A 17500-nucleotide genomic window follows, 5' to 3' on the forward strand; every position below is an offset into this window, starting at 1 on the left:
GATGGGGTTGGTGTTTTGGGGGGTTAAGCTACATGGTAGCTATTTGAGGTGCTTTTGATCCATATCAAGTATCATATCATCACATAGTGGTTCTAAAAGTCTCTCTTCCTCTCTCTCATTCTCTGTCATTCTCTGTCTCTCTCTCCTTCTCTCTTTCTGTCTGACATTTCGCTGGTGATGGGGGTGTTTTTGTACCTAGGTGTTGGTGTAGTGGGGAAGGTGTTGGGTGAGGCTACATGGTAGCTTGTTAAGGTGTTTTTGATCCATATAATGGTTCCGTAAAGGGGTTTTAAAAGTCAAGTCTCTCTCTGCTTGGGAACAATACGATAAATACATAAAATTTAAGAAAGAAAAGAAACTGAAAAAGGAAACTGTTAGGGGCTTGCATTAATCATTTACTTTGTATACTAAATGAGCCATGCCAGAGGTGGTAGTGATTGGAGAACTGCAGCCTCACTTTAACCAGAGACTGCTATCCATCCTTGAGAAGTTTGAACAGGAAATCTTTTTATATATGCTCTGAGAGGAAGTTTTGTAAATATGTGCTCAGGGGAAATCTTTTTATATGTATGTGTATATTTAAAAGATTTCCTCTCAAAAGTCTCAAGGACCGGATAGCAGTCTCTGGTTAAAGTGTGGCTATATTATATATAGGAAGTAGAGTGTATATTTTTTGGAGACTTTTTATGCCTTTAATGAGACAGGACAGGAAATGAGCAGGAGAGAGAGATGGGGTGGGACTGGACCCGTATAGGATTACAGATGCTTTAACCAGTTGATCAGGAAGAGAGGAGAGGAAATCTAAACAGCCCAGATTACAGTACATTATAGCTCCTTATACATTTGGCTGACGCTTCGTAGCCAAAGAGACTTACAACATGGTAAACAGGTTAAGGTTTTTCTAAAACAATTCTAGGAACATTTTGGAAAAAGGTAGAGTGCAATAAGAATGAGTGCATCAGTGAGTGCTGTTTTTAAACAATCAAGTGTCATATCTAGTCAGGTATAGTCAGTCTAGGATCAGCAAGACTATGTAATTGTAAGCAAGTGCTATGAGAGGAGATGAGGGCAGATGACTGCAGAACCGGGTAGAACCGGGCAGCACTGAGCAGGACCGGGCTCCTCACTGCTGCAGTGTGTGCAGAGCAGACCCGTTCGGAGGGCCGGACCCGTTGCGTCTGAACCAGGCTGACCCAGGAGGAGGAGAGTCGTGTTGCATGTGGGTCAGTCGGTGGTGCTTGGCGCCGGTGGCGTTGGCGCTGGCCGTTGTCCCTGCCCGCCTGTGCCCGTGTGTGAAATGCCAGCCAGCCATTGTGGCGCTGCCAGGGCTCGCCGGGGTCCTGGCTCCTCTGAGCCGGCGCTGTTTGCCACCCCGCTCTCACATGGAGGTGCCCGCAGAAGGGCACACAAGGCTTTCTGCTCGCCCGCCTGCTTTGGGCACGGGAATACGTGAGCTGGGGATAGGGACTCCGTCTTGAAAGGGACACACACACACACACACACACACACACACACACACACACACATCCATACACACACACATACTTACATCCACATGCAGAGGCAGCAAAGCATATGTAGTCACACATCAATTTCACACATATTTCCGTACACTTGTAAGCACACCCACACACATGCACCAAAGCAGACACACACCCACACACACACACACACACTCGCTGCACACTCCTTAGCGGCCAGAGAAAGTGAGAGGCTGGGGCTTATCTGATGGGCTGCGTCCAGCGGCCTCCATTCTCCCCGGCGTGCGATGGGCGCGATACGAGGCCATTGATCCGCCGGAGAGAGGAGGGAGCCGAGCGTGACGCTGCTGCGCCGAGGTTTCTCCCGCTCCTGTTCGCCGCCGGCCCCCACGGGAGCGCACGCGGCGCGTATCCGGTCCAGATCAGCCTCGGCCCCGAGCGCTGAGCCCTGAGCCTCAGACGGGACGTCGCGCTCCGCTGCGTGGGGGTGAAAGGGCAGCCAGTCACCGTGGAGACGGTGCATGATGTGCTGGATGAGCTAATGTTACTTAGTGAGATGCTTTCAAGCAGGCTTTCTCTTTCTCTCTCTTTTCTCTCTCTCTCCCTCTCTCTCTCTCTCTATGTCTGTCAGCTTTTTTTGCTCTCCTTTTTTCCCTCTCCTCACTCTGTCTCTTTATCTCTTTACCTTTCCATCTCCTTCTCTCCTTTCTCTCTCCTTCTCACTCTGTCTTTCTCTCCCTCTCTTTCTCTTCACCTCTCTGTCACTCCTCCTTTCCCTCTCTTTCACCCTCTCTGTCACCGTCTTCCTGTTTACACCTTTCCATTTCTCTCTCTCTTACCCTCTCTGTCACCCTCATTCTCTCTCCTCCTTTCCATCTCTCTCTCTCTCTATCTCTCTTACCCTCTCTGTCACCCTCTTTCTCTCTCTCCTCATTTCCCTCTCTCTCACACCCTCTCTGTCACCCTCATTCTTTCTCCTCCTTTCCACCCCCCCCCCCCTCTCTCTCTTCATCGCCCTGTCTCTCCATCTGTCCCTGTATTCTGTGTGCTTGAGAGCGTTATTACAGTGGCTGTAATTGATATGCAGTATACGGGGTTATTTTTAAGCCTGGCCCCAGGGCTATTACTCTGCTGTAATGGGTCTGTCGGCGGACCGTCTTTAAGAAATGGAGAATAGAGAATGGAGACAGTGGATGGGATGGGGTGGGACGGGACCAATGACTGTATTAAAGAGATATTCACTCACTGGATGGGACACCAGGTGGTTGGCCTGTGATATTTGACAGCAGGCAGGTAGGTCCTCTCATGTCCGCTCTCTCTTTCTCTCATCTCATATCCTCTGTCTGTACCATGTCATCTACTCTACCCAGATCATCTCATCTCCTCTCTCCAGATCATCTCATCTCATTTCTCTCTCGGTAACACTCTTCATCCCGCCATCCTTCTGTCAGTCTCTCACCTTCCCTTTGCTGTCCATATTGCTTTCTCTCTCTCTGTCTCTCTCTCTCTCTCTCTCTCTCTCTCTCTCTCTATATATATATATATATATATATATATATATATAGAGAGAGAGAGAGAGAGAGAGAGGTAGGTAGAGGTGTGTATCTCTCTCCCAGTGTCCAGTGTGCCAAATGATTTGTTGGGGCTCTCTCCGGTGTCTGCACGGCGTGAGTGGCCGTACGGCTCCATCGGGCTGCTGAAACGGCCCGTCTCCGACCGTGATGGATGAGCCGTCCGTAGCCAGGTGCCCCCCACCCACCCATGACTGATGTGTGTGTGTGTGTGTGTGTGTGTGTGTGTGTGTGTGTGTTTGGGGGTCTTTAGCGACGCTCCAGGGCAAGGACACCATTCGGCAAGCCTTTAGGGAACCATAATGCATCATGACGCGTGACGGTGCAGAATTTATGACACGGCTGATGGTGGGGAAGAGGGGTCTAGCGGTTAGAGGCGCTCTTGATCTCTTTGTCTTTCTCTCTCCATCCCCTTTTCCTTACTCTCTCTCTCTCTCTCCATCACTCCCTCTCTCTCTTTTCTCTCTCTCTCTGTCTGTCTTTCTCTCATCCCTTTTTCCTCGCCCTCTTTCTCATTCCCTCTCTCGCTCCTTCTCTCTCTCCATCGCCCTTTTCCTCACCCTCTCTCTCACTCTTGCTCTTTCTGTTAATTTCATCTCCCTTCCTCTCTCTCCTTCTCTCTCTCTCGTTTCGTTCTTGGGTTCTTGCCCTCTCTCTCTCCCTCTCTCTCTCTCCCATGGCTAGAGTGTAATGAAACTCTGTCCCTTTGGGAAAGGTGACCCGACGTCCTCCTAAGGCTCTTAGGAAAATGAGTCACTCCTCCCTCATACAGTATATGCCTGGAAGGGGAGAGTGTTACAATCACCATGGCAAAGAAGCGCTACACTTTAAGGAATTAAATGGATTGGGATAGAAGTATTTCCCTTGCAAGGATCACCGCTTCCAAGCGCACGCTGAAAATATTGTTTGAGATAATATTGTCCGTCGACTAATGATACGTTTTCCCATATTTAACGACTCGCGCGGGAGAAAGTTATTTTCCACTTGCTGTAGAATGTTTTTCTGGGAGGCTGCAGATCGGCTGTTCTGGTTTGGACATCTCCACAGTTACCGGGCGTTCCTGTGTGCGGGCTCGGGATGTTTTCCCTGCCGAGGTTTCCCTGCATTCCGCGCCGATCGATTCTAATCAGGTGTGGAGAGATGCTGCTCATCCGGCCAAACCGAGTGCATCTCTTGCCAGCCGACGCCAGTCCAGTCTGATGCTCTCAGAAAACTAATCTTTCTCTCTCTCTCTCTCTCTCTCTCTCTCTCTCTCTCTCTCTCTCCCTATTTTTCTCTGATCATCCACCCCTTTACTCCCTCTCTCCCTCTCTTTCTCCCTCTCTCCCTCTCTCTCTCTCTCTCTCCCTCTCTCTATTTTTCTCTGATCATCCACCCCTTTACTCTCTCTCTCCCTCTCTCTCTCTCTCTCTCTCCCTCTCTCTCTCTGTCCCTCATTCCTCCTCCCCTCTCCTCCACCCTTGCCTATGTGATCATGTCCTGTCTGTCAATATCTCTGCCCTGCTCTTTGCATTCCTGAGTGGCCTGTGGTTGCCTTGTCCACTGTAAACAATAGTTTTGGGCCTTTGCCACAATGCCCCAGGAGCCTGTATGGGAGAATTCTACCCTAAATGCCTCAGCAACCTTAATGGGACAATCCTGCCCACAATGTGTTCGGTGCCTTAATGGAATAAATTCTACCCACAATGCCTCAGGAACATCAATCTAAGAATTCTACCCACAATGCCCCAGTAGCCTTAATGGAAGAATTCTACCCACAATGCCCCAGTAGCCTTAATGGAAGAATTCTACCCACAATGCCTCAGTAGCCTTAATGGAAGAACTACCCACAATGCCCCAGTAGCCTTAATGGAAGAACTGCCCACAATGCCCCAGTAGCCTTAATGGAAGAACTACCCACAATGTCCCACTAGCCTTAATGGGAGAATTCTACCCAAAATGTACCACTAGACTTTATGGGAAAATTCTACCCACAATGCCCTAGTAGCCCTTAATGGAAGAATTCTACCCACAATGTTCCACTAGCCTTAATCAGAGAATTCTAGCCACAATTCCCCAGAAGCTTTCATGTAGCTTTTGAAATCCTGATTCTAGTGTCAGGAGCTCAATGGTGGAGCTGTCAGACACTGCTCTCAATCACTCATAGTATTAGATGATGCTGTATGAATGACTATTGATTTGAGATTGATTTGATCAGAAACAGTAGAACGAGCATGCCTGTTCCCAGAAATATCGATAGCTGTATACCACATAACACACAGGAAAGGAAGTACGTCAGCTTTACCTCAGTGACTCGTTTGGACAGATATTCAAAAATCATCCCCCCACACTGTTTGGAGTCCTGAGAGCTTAGCAAGCGCTCACAATCCATAGGAATTAGGTCTGTTAGGCTGTAGAGAATCCTACGCTGGACAGCGCTTATTGACGGCGCTCCCTATGAATAGAAATCAGTATTTTCAAGGTCCCTCACACCTTTGACAATCCTACGCAGGACAGAGCTAATGGATAGTGTTCACTATGAGTAGGAATCAGTATCATTAACGTCCCTCACACCATTGAGAATCCTACGCAGGACAGTTTATTGACGGTACTCTCTATGAATAGCAATCAGTATCATCGAGGTCCCTCACACTGTAAAGAATCCTACGCAGGAGAGAGCTTATGGATAGTGTTCACTATGAGTAGGAGTCAGTATCATCGAGGTCCCTCACACCGTAGGGAGTCTGGCGCAGGGGAGATCGCTACTCATGTCTGTCCTCCGGTGTCTAATTCTCTGCATCCGACCAATAGAGGCCCTTTGTAGGACTTTCACAAGCGTGCAATTAGATTGGTGACTGAGCTCTTAGGTGGGGGCGAGGGTGTAACCAAGGTGGGGGTGAGGGTGGGACCATGTCTGACATTCACGTGTACGTTTTGTGATTTTTTTTTCTTTTCTTTTTTAACGTTACAATGAAGTGTTGATCATGACATTACATATCAGTCAGCACAGTGATCCATTTTTTCAACAAGAACCTTTATTTCTGAGTAATGATCCAAAGGGCGAGGTCCAATCCTGTCCACACACACACACACACACCCACACACACAAAGCCAAACAATGCTTTTGTGGTGAACAGTATTGACAGGCCAGGCTTGAAAGAAGAGCAGGTCAAGTGTCGAGACTTAAGCAAGTTGTCAGCATGTCGTCCAAGGGCCAAGCGGGCAGCCAGGCTTTCTATGAACTGTCGCTGTGTGTGTGTGTTTGTGTGTTTGTGTGTGTGTGTGTGTGTGTGTGTCTGTGTCTGTGTGTGTGTGTGTGTGTGTGTGTGTGTGTGTGTAAACTGGGCCTGTGCCCAGCTTGTCTCTGCTCAGTCCAGAGAGGCCAAGGGAGATGCGCTGCCCCACTCTTCTCTTCTTCCTCTTCCCCCCCCTCCTCTCCTCCTCTCCTCCTCTCCTCCACTCCTCTCCTCCTCTGCTCCCCCCTCCTCCTCTGCCTGCTCTCTGCCCCGCTGGCGACTGTCAGCCTAAGTAATTGGAGACAAGAGGCGGAACAGCCATTTAAAAGTTAATAATTTAGCCCCTTTTACCACCCAGCACCTCCCCCCCACAATCAATCTCTCGCAGCGCAGCGATATTTTAGACCTCCCCTCGGGAACGGAGTGTGTGTGTGTGTGTGTGTGTGTGTGTGTGTGTGTGTGTGTGTGTGTGTGTGTGTGTGTGTGTGTGTGTGTGTGTGTGTGTGTGTGTGTGTGTGTGTGTGTGTGTGTGTGTGTGTGTGTGTGTGTGTGTGTGTGTGTGTGTGTGTGTGTGTGTGAGAGAGAGATTAGAGATGGGGAAAGACAACAGAGCAGGAAATGCATATAATGTTCCCACGCTGTTATATTAGAGGGCTGAAGTGGACACAGGTTGGGGGGGTCGGGGAGGGGGAGGTTTTCAGAGGCTTTGGGATTTGGGGTCCCTCTCTGAGGTGTCGTTATTTGACCTTTGACCTTTCATGGCTGCGTCTCTAGTGTCACCCATTTCTCCCGGAAGTCTGGGGTGAGGGGGCGGATTCTGAGGAACTAGTAGCAGGACACTCAGATGGTGATCCTGATATCAGACCTGTAACATTCCCTGGAACGCTGAGGGCAACCAGTAACTGAACGCAAGCAGTATTGACATTTCCCTGTGTGTGTGTGTGTGTGTGTGTGTGTGTGTGTGTGTGTGTACACACTGAGAGAGCGGTTATAATGACCCTGAGAACACACGGTCTGTATGATTAAAGATGAGTCAATAGTCATACAATAGTCTCCTAGTATAATTTAAGACCATGAAAAGCACTATTGTCAAGACCGCTACTCCATGCCGCCCGAAAGGAGGACAGAGACAGATACTCCCAAATTACATAATTAAATAAATACATTGATCGATAGCTAGATGAATACATAAATAAATAAATAAATTAATACATAAATGAATACAAAAATACACTCATACATAATATAATATAACATAATATGATAAATGTTCTGTATATCATCATCTGTCAACAAACAGTAGAGAGACTAAAGATTGAGTATATCTAAATAGTCCCCTGGTACAGACCTGCTACAATAGGCAAATCAATGAAAGCAGTTATTTTCGTACGTGGCATTTTTCTTTGCAAAGAAACAGGACTTTTTAGTGGCATTATTGTCAGAACCACTTCCCACCGAACAAAGTGTGGAAATATTTGTGGCTTTTGTCCAGCAGGCGTTTGCACTGGGCAGCGTTGGAGTCGAGAGCTGCTCTGCTTATTGTTGACTCTGCCTGAGCTCTCCAGCACATCAACACACTCCAACACACACACACACACACACACACACACACACACACACACACACATAGAGCCAGTGCTGTGTCCTGAAGAGGGTAAACATAGTACAACGCACACATACATCACACACACACACACACACACACACACACACACACACACACACACACACACACACACACATTCTCTCACACACACACACACAGACAAAGGAATTGTTTCCTTCAGTTTTCTTTGTACCTGCCCTGCATAGGCTGTGCACACACACACACACACACACACACACCTCAGGCTTGGAAGAATAACAGTCATCCAAGGCCATACTAGCCCTGGGATCCATCCTCAGCTGCTGATGGAAACCACTTGAAGAGGCCTGCTAACGTTTTAGTTTTCTCTCCGGGCTTGGAGCGAAAGAAGAGAAAAGAAGAGAAGAGAGCTAACGTTTTCATTTTCTCTCCGCCACGGGAGCAAAGAAGAGAAGGAAGAGGAGAAGAGAGCCCTCTGCTCTGGGAGGCCCCTGGACTCAGTTGACGCTCATATTTCATACAGCAGAGGCGAGACGCACTCCCATAGGGATACTTGCTTTCTGCTCTCTTCTCTCTCTTTCTTTCTCTCTCTCTCTCTCCCTCTCCCTGCAGACGGACACTTCCTCTTTGAAAATGCCCAATCAGGGTGCCTTGTTGGGGATTCAGCTGATTGCAATCCGTGTGGAGTTCTGCGTGCACAGGGAAACAGGATGGGGAAACGGCCTATTGTGGAGAGAGAGAAAGGTCGCTCTTGAGGCCGGGACACACCAAGTTGATTATCGGCCCTCAGACGTCGGCTTGGTGTGTCCCGGCCTGTAGGTGAATTCACACTCTAGTAATGCTGGCTTCCTTCTTGGCGTCTGCTTGAAAGCACTTTCCTGAAAGTCTGCTCAGACGAACATTTGCGTCATTCGTCGTTCCGTTGTGAATGTTGTGGGAGCCCAGAGCTCCGACTAGCACCCCCCCCCCCCCCCCGAAAACACCCTAAAACATTTCAAAACACTTTCGACACTCACACACACTACATACCCCCCCGTGTCTGTAAGTTCTATTTCCGAAAGGACACCTCATCAGTGGTGTTTGGGGATGTGGGGAGCACATCTGGAGTCAGACCCTGAGAGACCCTGTGTGTGTGTGTGTGTGTGTGAGTGTATTTGAGAGTGTGAGTGTTTGAGAGTGTGTGTGAGCCACGGGCTGGGCCACGTGCTGCCCTTTTCCATTCAGGCCCCCACCACTTCGACTGCCACACCTCCAAACTCACACACACACACACACTCACACACCACAGCTTCCTTTTTCTGCTCAAGGATAGAGTAAAGAATTTGGAGTAGCAGTCACATCCCTACCTAATGTAAACCAAAGCCCCTAATGTAAACACAAGCTCTGTGCTGTGACAGTGAGAAGCCTGTATACATTACAGCGCAACATCCACACACCACCAGCTGGCCTCTAGCAGTCTATCTACCGTGACCTTACACTGCTCAACTCAGATATGAGCAGCCGATCGCTTGTTTAGTGATCAGGTACTGTACAGTATGTACACACACACACACACACACACACACACACACACACACACACACACATAAACACACCACCAGCTGGTCTCTAGTAGTCTATCTACCGTAACCTTACAATGCTGAACTCAGATACGAGCAGCCGATCGCTTGTTTAGTAATCAGGTACAGTACAGTACACACAAATGCGCGCACACACACACACACACACACACACACACACACACACACACACACACACACCACCACCAGCTGGTCTCTAGTAGTCTATCTACTGTAACCTTACAATGCTGAACTCAGATACGAGCAGCCGATCGCTTGTTTAGTAATCAGGTACAGTACAGTACACACAAATGCACACACACACACACACACACACACACATACACACAACATTACAATGCTGAACTCAGATATGGCCAGCTGATCGCCTGTTTAGTGATCAGATACAGAGTTCACACATAACCAGCTGGTCTCCAGTCTGTCTTTGGTATCCACACCTCACTGTCTGATCTTACACACACACACACATACACACACACACACACACACACACACACACACACACACACAATGGCATAATATCTATCTTTAGAGGGGGAATTTGGCTTTGGGAGGGTACAGTGTGTGTGTGTGTTTGTGTTTGTGGTTGTTGGGTTGTGCCAGCCACCACACTGTACAATAGGAGGGTCATCATTCCCTTGAGACTCTGCTAGAATTTGTTTAGGAAACAGAATGCTGCTTCCCATGTAGCTGTATTGGAGCCCAAGTCATGGGAAACACACACACACACACACACACACACACAGCAATACAGACCCATAGGAATACACATATGTACATAAACATTTACGTATGTAGCCAGAACCTCACTCATCCAAATGTTTATTCAGAAATGCCTACTTTTTACACACATTGAGACGTACACAAACACGTGTGCACATGATCCAAAAGCACACACACACACAGGCGCACGCAGAAACATGCTCTCAGAAACCACACACTCCCTACAGAGATCTGCATTGTCTTTGGGTTGTGTAAGATTACATCAGGGCATATGGCATAACAAATGGCTAACATTGCACAACCCCCCATCCGTCTCTACCAAAAGTGGAATCAGATCAGCGTTTGTTTTAATCTCTCTGTCCCGACACTCGCTCCAACACACACTCACTCAAACACACACTCGTTTCTTTAGAGAGAGCGCCCACTCACTCAAACACACACTCATTTCTTTAGAGAGAGCACACACTCACTCAAACACACACTCGTCTCTTTAGAGAGAGCACATTTAGGGGGCTTTAGTGCAGCCTTGGATGAGGCCCCTCACATCTCCCGGCCTTAAATCAACCCCTCTCTCCTCTCTTTCTTTTCTCCCTCACTCTCTCTTTCCTCTCTCCCTCCCTCTCCTGTCTTATTCACTCTCTCTCCTCTCACACACACTCACCCACTCACTCTCTCATTTCTCTCTCCTTTCTCTGCATCCTCTCTACCCCTCTCTCTTTCACCCTTTCTCTCTCTTACCTCTCTCATTTCTCTCTATCCCTCTATCTCTCTCCCTCTCTCTCCCTCCCTCTCTCTCTCTCTCTCTGCTCCCCGTCGGCCCTTTGTTTAGGTTTCGGCTCATTACGCAGCTTTTGTTAATTAACTTGGCCGAACCGGCGAGAGCAAGATGTGTCTCAGAGCAGATCAGAGCAGCCACAGCTGCCAACACACACACACAAACACACACACACACACACACACACACATATGCATATAGGCTAGATGTACATACACATACACAACACTTACACAACACTCTTACACATGTGGAAACACACACACACACACACACATTCATACTGTACACACACTTCCCCTGGCCAGTCCAGATTTGCTGAAGGTCTTGGTGACGGCTCCATGGCTGCTTCTCCAAAACATCTTCAATCCCACATGGCCACAGGCTGCATCTGTGGTAGTGGTGGTGGCTGTAGTCCAAACACACTCACACTCACACTCACACTCACACTCACACTCACACTCACACTCACACTCACACTCACACTCACACTCACACTCACACTCACACTCACACTCACACTCACACACTCACACAACAAACACACACAGAGACCCTTACGGTGTGTCACGGAGCAATGCACGTGCCGCCCAGTCCCCTCGATGCACACACACACACACACACACACACTCTGTACCCTCCCCCTCATCCTCACTGACGTTACCTTCAGACTTCTTCAGTCACGTGAAGGTCTTTAAAGCAGCTGGTCCATGCTGCTGACCACCTCAACACACACACACACACACACACATAGTCATCTCAGTACCTCTCAGTCTCCTCACTTCTGTACTTTCACATTTAACCCTTCTATCATGTGGAGGTCTCTATTGACATCACACGCACACGCACACGCACACACACACACACACACACACACACACACACACACACACACACACACACACACATTCCTTCATCCTCTCTCTTCCACTCTTAGTGCGTCCGCATTCAGCCCCTCTCTCATGTAGAAACTGAGAGTCCAGCTGGTCCCTGTCAAGAGTGGTCCGCAGTCCAGCTGGCCCATCCCAGACGTGGCCCTGATTTGGCCCAGCCCCGAGCCAGGCCTCAGCCTCGTCTGAAGTTGGCCTCTGTGTCCGTGGCAGAGGAAGATGCTGGGGCTTTTGAAATGTAGCCTTTCTAAAGTGTGAAAACCCTTTTGAAGGGGCTCAGAAGGGGTTCTGAAGAGAGGTGATTTTCCCTGGCCAGCAGCTAAGCTGAGCTGACCACTCTTCCCCTCCCCGCTCTCTCCTTTCTCCTCTCCTTCCTCCTCCTCCCTGAAGCGTTACCTTTGGAACCGTGCTGTGAAAAATCTAGAATTGAATCTGCAGCTGTTTGAAAGAGTTCTCAGAGCTCATTATGACATGAGCAAATGGAACCTTGGGCCCCACACGTTCTAATCTCACGTGGAGCTCCTCCTCCTCTTCTCCTCCTCCTCCTCCTCCTCCTCCTCATCTCCTTCTCCACTCCTCTTCCTCCCCTCCTCCTCCACTCCTTCTACTCTACTCCTCCTGCTCTCCTCCTGCTCCTTCCTCTCAGTTTTCAGTCATGGCTGTGTAATTCACACAGCTCCTTCTGCATACACTAACTGCAGTCCCATCTGCAGGCCCAGTATAAACCCCACACTAACTGTTTAGCCGTACATTAGTAGCTTGGCACTGGGAGCAGCATTCTCCTAATGTGAGCGCTCGCTCCAATACTGTGGGAGTGTTAACTTCCCAAACACACTCCCGATGCGGTGGTCACTTTTAAGCTCTTTTTAGTCCTGTAACGCTGTGGTTTTAGTCGTCTCCCCCAGTGCCCGCTCTCACCCAGTCTTGCGTCAGTTTGGCATCAGGCGCCGGAGCTGTCGAGGAAGTTTCTCTTTCCGCTCCTCATGTTTTGCTGCAGCAGAGGAGGACTCTGACGCCTACACACAGAGAATGAAATAATCCGATTTTAGAAATAGAAATAGAATCTTGATTTTCATTTTTTTTTTGTTGCTCTCTCTGCACGAATGCCTCTTTGCTGCAGTGAACTGCTGACCAAAGCATAGCATATACATCATTCTGTACAAAGCTGTGCTGCAGGTCATTTTGAAGCATTTGCAAGTCCATAGGTAGCAACCCGAAAGGTGTGGTATGGCCATATCTGTGGCTTTTGCTTCGGCATTGCTTTTTAAACGTTTTTCAACTCTTGTCCTTTTATGCTTTTATGCGCTATTACCTTGTGTGTTTTGTTTTGTTTTTTCTTTTCTACTTTTCTTCTTTCTTCTTCTTTCTTTCTTTGACTATTGCCCTTCTATACTTTTATTAGCTATTCCTATTTGCTTTTGTTTGTGTAAAGTACATTGAATGCCGTCTGTGTATGAAATGCGCTATACAAATAAACTTGACTTCATTTGAGACTCTATAGCAGCCCGAAGGCTTTGGGTTATGTTCTGGCATCATAAATTGGACTGTGTTCAAAGCAATGTGAGATACGTATTTAGATTATAGGATTAGATTAGATTACAATAGATCAATATTGCGCTACGTATGTTATTGATGTACGCCTGTACTGATATGTCTCCTGATAGACTGTACTGTCTGCAACCTCACGATACGACATGAATCATGATGGAGGCCACTGATCCATATCATCCCAGTGGCGACGCGCGCGCGCGCGCGCGCGCGTGTGTGTGTGTGTGTGTGTGTGTGTGTGTGTGTGTGTGTGTGTGTGTGTGTGTGTGTGTGTGTGTGTGTGTGTGTGTGTGTGTGTGTGTGTGTGTGTGTGTGTGTGTGTGTGTGTGTGTGTGTGTGTGTGTGTGTGTGTGTGTGTGTGTGTGTGTGTGTGTGTGTGTGTGTGTGTGGAGGCCTGGCAGCTGAGCCCCTTCAGCATTAGCCCCGTGGCGATGGGACGTCTCGGCAGGAAGCACATGCTCCCCTAATGCCCCGCTGGCTGCAGGCTACACGCAGCGTTCCATCACTGCTGGGCACAGGCATGCAGAAATGTCAAGAAAAGCATTTTTTAAAACACACACACACACACACACACACACACACACACACATGCACACAATACAGACACACTCACACAAACACACTCACAAAGACCACACACACAACATTCACAGTATAATACATGCACGCAACACAAACACATGCTCACGCTCATACTCACACTCAGATAGAACACACACACACACACACACACACACACACACACACACACACACACACAAATATAAATGTGCTGAAGTGCTCCAAGCTCTTTGCTAAGAAAAGACATTCAGAGCCAGCCTCCCAGACAAGCATCTAGCCTGTATTACATGCAATGGTGCTGCCTCCCAGGAGAAGTTGCGTAACGCAACGTTAGAGGTGTTTATTGAGTGGCTAAACTGGCAGGAACATAATGAGTGCGCAACGTGATGGCGCACGACCCTTACACACACACACACACACACACACACACACACACACACACACACACACACACACACACACACACACACACACACACATTCCGATAGACAACACACACATCATAACACTCACAGGAACATAACGAGAGCCTAATGTGATGGCAGAAGGCCCTCTCCTCTGTGAATGTGAGAGGAGGTCCCTTAGCACGCTAGATTCTTCTAGATGGTTAAAAAAAAAAGCCCTTAGGTTGTGAATTCAGTAGTTTCTCTCTCAGCAGCTTAGTCTGTGGGGTAGAAAGTGCATGTGAAACAGAGCGCCAGCAAGCGCTGATTGTTTTATCCTTCAGACACGCTATTGGGGGGGGATATTATACCCCTCAGAGAGAACCAGCAAAATCAGACTGACATATTTTTCATAACCTGGTTGTATGACGCGGCACTCAGATGACGCACTTCATTGATTGCTTCATCGCTTTTTGTAAATGAGATTCTCTCTCTAAAGGACCATTTCATTCCGTGACTCATACACAGACCATCCACTGCTGTTAAGTTCTTATTACATTTACAAAATAAGGTTTGCATTTTCAAATAAGAGTTATGACCTTGTGATATTTCTATGCTGCGTCTGCAGAGTTTTGCCGCACAGTTTCTACAAGCATTATTTGTGTCAATGTTGGTGTATGCTGAGTCCGTGGGGAAGGGTTTCATTTTACATGGGAGAGTGCAGTTTTCCTTCTGCTGATCTTTATATCTAATCTAATCTAATCTTTTGACATTGTTGTTTATTGCAATTTGTTGCTATTCTTCTTAATGTGGTGTTCCCAATTTCTAAATCGTTTACTGTTAAATTTCACTATTGTATTGTTGTTATTTGTTTGTCGCTTTGGACAAAAGCGCCTACTAAATGCTATAACCATTGAAAAAAAATGTGGTAGAACAGGTGCTTGGAACAGCATTGTTTCTTCATTGTGAGCTCTTTGCTTGGCTGGAAGCTCTTTGTGTGGGCATCTCACTCTTCTTGACTTTTTGACGGTGTGGCAGAGCATTTGTTTTACATGGCTCCACTCTGTGAGTTCTTCTAGAATTCTAAAATTATGCTGCAAAAATCTAGAATTAAATTCGCCAGCAGTTTGAATAATTCCCAGAGTTCATTATGACCTCAGGAAATGGAACCTTCAGTCCCCCACATTCTAATCTCATATGGTCCTCCCGCTCCTCTCCTCTCCTCTCCTCTTGTCCGGGTGATAAAGCTCGGCTATATTTAGGCCCTGCGGCCCCAGCAGCACCCCCGTTGGTCGGCTGTGATTAAAGCGTTCGGTCGGCTGCCGCCATCAGCGCTGTTTCTGTCCGACCGCCTCCGCTGAGCTCGTCCTCTTTAACTGATTTGGAGCTGCTCCTTGCGTGCGCTTTCTTCTTGTGTGGTGCCTAAGAGCGAAGCTCACTGATCCACCCGGCCTCATCGCTCTCATTGTTCTCGCCTCAGCCGTCTCCCCCGGAGACAGTCACCGTAGTAGGCGGTTGTCACGGCATTTTGCGATTGCAGAATGCCGTTGTTGTTCTCGTTATGTCGTTTTCTTTGTTTAGCTTTGTTTGTCTTGGTCACCACTTTCAACATGATCACCTGCTGTGGACACTGTTGTTAGCGGAAAAACAGGGTTGGGCCCAGTGTCCATTGACTGTCTGGCTGCCTTGGTTTTTTTGCGTGCAAAATAAAAACAGGCCATATTAGAGGTGACTCGGTGAGTGTTCCAGAAGGTTCTTAGTGAGATGTTCTTGTTGGAACCTGGAACAACTGGCCCAGTTGTACCTGTCATCAGATGCGTGCGTGCGTGCGTGCGTGCGTGCGTGCGTGCGTGCGTGCGTGCGTGCGTGCGTGCGTGCGTGCGTGCGTGTGTGTGTGTGTGCCCCATTTTAATCCTCCAGCAGACCCAGTAAGAACATCCTCCATTACGAGATGAAGGCTTTTACCCAGACCTGCTATGCCTTGAGTAGCTGTGGGCCAGCAGCAGCAGCAGACCCACTCCTCCACTCACCCCCACCGCGCTCCGCCCCTCCCTAGTCACGCACAAGCATTTTCCACTCAAGGCACCGGCGTGTGTCTCTTCCCTTCCACAATGATTATTAGTCTCCAGTCCTTTACTGCCCACCATCACAGATGTTTTATTATGTGGCTTGCAGTGTGTGTGTGTGTGTGTGTGTATGTGTGTGTGTGTATATGTGGATGCACACCTGTGTTTGTAAAGGAAGATTGTCACTGTGTGCATGTGTGTGCGTGTGTGTGTGTGTATGTGTGTGTGTGTAACTGATTATAGCCTCATTACTCATCTGAGTGCTCCCTTTATTGCGACACAGGACCTTTCTCATAACCATGAGACCATGAGTGCAGTATCCTCCTGCCATTTCCACTGACCTCTAAGGCCAGTCTTGGTCTCACCTCATTGAAGCACTCATATAGTGTGTGTGTGTGTGTGTGTGTGTGTGTGTGTGACCTCTGAGGGGAGTCTCGGTCACACCTCACTGAGGCACTCACTCTGTGCGCAGGCCCCAAATGATGATCTGTCGTCATGGTAATGGAGACCTTCTACTCATCGCCGCTGATGCGGGGTCGTTTTTAAAGGGCCCCTTGGGGGGGGGGGGGGAGAGAAGGCCGAGGCTCTAGTGGAGGACGGAGACGAGACTGAGATTATCCCCCGAGATCTTCACGGTTCACTGCGCCCGCCTGCCCATCACATGGCCATTAGTGTCCACCCACAGACTGGTGGGCCGGCCAACCCATCATGGGAAGTGACATCCAGCCACCCCGTAGACTCTGGAGGTCTCCCATGATGCATTGCAGATGGTCTGTCTGGTAGAGGGTATATAAGGTGTGTGTGTGTGTGTGTGTGTGTGTGTGTGTGTGTGTTGGAGGGTTTTCATCTGGTCACTCTCTCCACTCACTGAGAACCCACTGGCTCCCTCACTATACTGACAGGCAGGAAGTCCTCAGCACACACAGGGTCTTCTGGGAAATGTAGTCCCCGCCACATGCCCTTCACTGTCACCACTCTGTCAAGTTTACTCGCTGTCAGATAATTCCATTGAGACATAACGGAGCCACTTTGGCTTTTCTTGTGGTGCAGTGGGAGGGGAAGAAATAACTCCGCAGACGAGACGCTAATGGACAGGTGTAGACAGGATTTCACTCTGGAAAT

General features: G+C 48.4%; 1 protein-coding gene across 2 annotated transcripts in view; it reads left to right on the forward strand.

Moving 5' to 3' along the window:
• Window positions 1-17500, forward strand: part of mgat5 (alpha-1,6-mannosylglycoprotein 6-beta-N-acetylglucosaminyltransferase) — a 161680-nt gene that overhangs the window by 54086 nt on the left and 90094 nt on the right. The window lies entirely within an intron of this gene.

This window comes from Sardina pilchardus, chromosome 23 (assembly GCF_963854185.1).
Source record: "Sardina pilchardus chromosome 23, fSarPil1.1, whole genome shotgun sequence".
NCBI classification, from domain to species: domain Eukaryota; kingdom Metazoa; phylum Chordata; class Actinopteri; order Clupeiformes; family Clupeidae; genus Sardina; species Sardina pilchardus.